Consider the following 3,871-nt stretch of genomic DNA (forward strand, 5'->3'; position numbering starts at 1 on the left):
GATCAACTTCCCTGTGACATTCACCCAGGTGTGGACCGGTCATTGCTTCTGTTCTTTGAAGATCATCTCCTCATCCTTTGGATCGGTGTTTTCTTTCTTGGTTTCTCATGGGTGAATATGGATTCTATTGTATGGCATTTGACCCTATCTTGAACTTCTCTGAGATTTGCCAACTTTTGTGTGTTTAAATACGGTGCATTTGGATTAAGACTTAAAGCAGACAATAAATATCTATGCTTGATGTTAAAGAATAAAGCTGCCTGCAAGATTTATTCAGAGTTCCTTTACTGGACATATTGGATTTGTGGGAGAAGTGGATAATGATTGTTGTCTTTTCCCCCATCCCCCAAATATATTTTTAAAAGACTGGCAACCAGGTCTATAATTTAAGAATCTTTGATTTCAGTCTTCAATCAAGATTAATACATAGCTGCCAAAGAACTGTTCATTGATATATTAGTTACATCATGTCTTTGTTCCATCTACTCTGAAAAATCAACATAAATTCATTCTTTTCAGTTGGGAAAGACTAGATCATGGTTATTGATAAGCAATTGACTTCAGTACTTCTCTTTGTACAGTGTGGTAGATAATTCACTTAGATGTTTTCCTTCAAATAATTCATCTCAAAGAGGACCACTCTACTGAAAAGCTGTAGGTCATGGTTGGATGTTATTTGCACATTGAAGGAATTTATATTCTACATAAAGTATTTTCTAGTAATGGAAAGAGATAATCATGTTAACAAAAATTGCTTACCAGGGTTAAATGGGATCATTCTGGCAAACCTCTGCAAAACTGCTTTGCTCCATAGGAAAATTACAGTTGTTCTTCACCTTTAATTAACATGATTGATAATAGCTGCTTTATTAAAAAACCGAGGGGATTTATTCCTTAGACACAGGTAATTCATTAGTCGGAGAAGGAAATTCTCCCCTCTTGTTTTTAATTATGTCTGTTTCTCAAGCCTTCTGTTGTGTTTGAGGTGTCATCTGGTTTTGCCTTAACTCCACAAATGTATATAATGATGATAGATACTGGGGGTACCGTCCATACAAAGTTAAGCACCATGCAGTGCAATTCTGTGCATGTCTACTCAGAAGTAAGTCCTACTGAGTTCAAGGGGACTCACTTCCAAGTAAGTATGTCTAGGATTAAGGACTTATTGATTTCAATGGGAGGGACTTAAGCACATGCTTAACACTTCCATTGCTATCCATGGGACTTAGACGTGCTTGACTTTGGCTGCTCTGTACCTCATTTGTTTAGCAAATATTCGGTCCAAATGGCCAGTACCTAAACTTGGTGCAATATCTTTTCTGTCTTTTTGTAAAGGCCATATGAATTCATAAATTTATTTATTATGTTGCTGTTACATAATAAAAGCTAATATATGTTAGTGTATCCTTTTTTAAAAAACCTTGGACATTTGGGAAAAAAATATAATGTTTTGAACAGGGTTTCGAACAGTGATTTTATGCAAGGCTAAACTATGCTCTAGGAAGCAGCTTGTGGTTTCTCTATTCCTCTCTTTTGCTCATTGTTCCGAAAAAATCAATCTGTGGCCACAATACCTACGAATTATAACCCACAAAGCACCTTTCATTTGTGAGATCTTTCTAATCATTCTTGTGTTTCAATTCTGTAAGTTAAACTACTATGATTACTCTTATACAGAACGGGACAGATCTGTATAATGAGGTAGAAGGACAGAGACTTGGCCAACACCACATGATGTGTTGGTTTGCAGGATACAATCCACACATGACTCTGTCACAAAGACTGAGATGGAATCCCTCCAACTGATGGTGGGTTCAAGAACCCACATTGTGCAAAATCGGTCAGTCAGGCCAAGCAAAAATGTATTTCGAGGTTCATTACAGTGTAGGCTAAGCCATTTTTTTCAGTTGCAATTATTGCTCTGGAAGATCCTGTTCCTTGGCAACAAATAATAAGCGGACCCTCTGAAAATCCTGGAATTTGCAGTTGTGTTCCAGTTCCCAGAGGAAAGGTGCCAGTTCAAAGGTCTGTGAGAATGTCTGTCATCACCCTCTTTTCCACCGTGTTTTGCTTTTGTTTTCCTTGAAGGAGGGACGTGTGAGGTGGAAGCTATGGCAGCAATTGGCATTAGCTGTTCCTTAGGCTTTACTAATCCTCTAAAACTCCACAAAGTGCCAAACAGGTTCTTACATGGATAAATGAAAGGCAAATGTAACCTGTTCAAATTCCTTGGTTTAGGGGTTAAAATGTAATGAATGATAAATGTATCATGAAATCATCTTCATCATAGTTCTACCACTACCCAGCTGTTTGGGTTAAGCACGCCAACCCTCACTTGGTTTCTATTGGTAGGGTGAAAGCAAGGAGCGGGGACTTGGATTTGCCAAGCCAATGTTTCTTGCCAGCACAGATCATCCAGATGGGGCTGCACCTGAGTAAACAACATGCTGGATGCAGCTTTGTGGGGTGAGCACCTCTGATGTCCCACTGCTGCCACGGGTGCTCCTCTTCCAATTCCATCTGCCAGATGACACATGGTTATTTATTCATTTTTATTTAGAAAATTTCTATGCCGCCCCATTTGCCGAAGCCTCGGGGCGGCTCACAAAACATCAATTAAAATATAATACACTAAAAATATAAAACGAATTAACAATATAAAATAAGTCGCTCTGGCCAAAGAATAAAATAAGCAAATAACATTAGCAATTAAAATGACGTTTGAATAAAAAGGTTAGGCATTTGTATGGGCATTGTGAATGGAATTCATTAGCACCTGCTCCAGAGTTATGTCATCTAATTCCCTGTGTTATCCATTGTGACATAAGGACTTTGACCTCACACACATTCTGCTGCCTTGTACCTAGCAGCAAAAATGTACCAGCATCAGCACTGATGCTGCAAGAGAAGTCACAAAGATGCTTTCCAAATATGGCCCTCCGTGCCAGGGCAAGCTGCAGTCAATGGAACAATGCAGGAGAACTGGAGGCAATGTAAGGACTGTTGTATGGAGTTGCATGTTCTCTGGTCACCAGACTCTTTGCATAGGCTTGAAAATTGGAACTTAAACATGACTACAGTATAAATCTGCTTAATTCCTGAGTCCAGCATTGCCACAGTCATGTTTTCTTATTTATTATTAGTGTGCATATATATATATTACCTGATTTGCTAAAGAGGAAAGAAGGAAGTGGACAACAGCATCAAACAATAACAACTCAGAATTATGCAAACCAAAACAAAACAAGAACAATGTGAAAAAGAGTTAAATGTTAGAAAATTAGAAGTATATAATTCAAAAGGCTAAACTAAAGGGAATATTGATTTTCAGAATGACTTGCATTCCAGTGCCAGGTCTTTTCATGCGTGCAATGTTAAGATCATGGCATTACAACATGTAGGGTCAAGGAGAATGGCACACAGTGGCAATAATCCAGGGTGTGACCATGGGAAACTTTTGCAATAAAAGCAACAGACTCATAAGGTACAATCCAGTGAGGTGGACTTTTATCCCCAGAACTTGGAGGACTCTAATCTAGACAACCTACGGGTGGGACAAGAAGTGCTGCAGTTCTGCCAGTTAAGTCGCTGTGATTCCTGTTATACCCACTGGGGCACGGAGGTGGAAGGAGAGAGACTTGGTCAAGACCAGACCATGGTCTGGGATGGAATAGAGCTTTCCTTATAACATATATGCATTATATGATCATTCTCTCTCTCTCTCTCTCTCTCTCTTTCTCTCTCTCTCTCTCTCTCTCTCTCTCTCTCTCTCTCTCTCTCTCTCTCACACACACACACACACACACACACACACACACACATCCCTTCTTCTCAAAGGATATCAAATGCAAGAGGTCCAGTCTCTTATATT

Source organism: Varanus komodoensis, unplaced genomic scaffold (genome assembly GCF_004798865.1).
Source record: "Varanus komodoensis strain SLA01 unplaced genomic scaffold, ASM479886v1 scaffold8, whole genome shotgun sequence".
Lineage (NCBI taxonomy): Eukaryota > Metazoa > Chordata > Lepidosauria > Squamata > Varanidae > Varanus > Varanus komodoensis.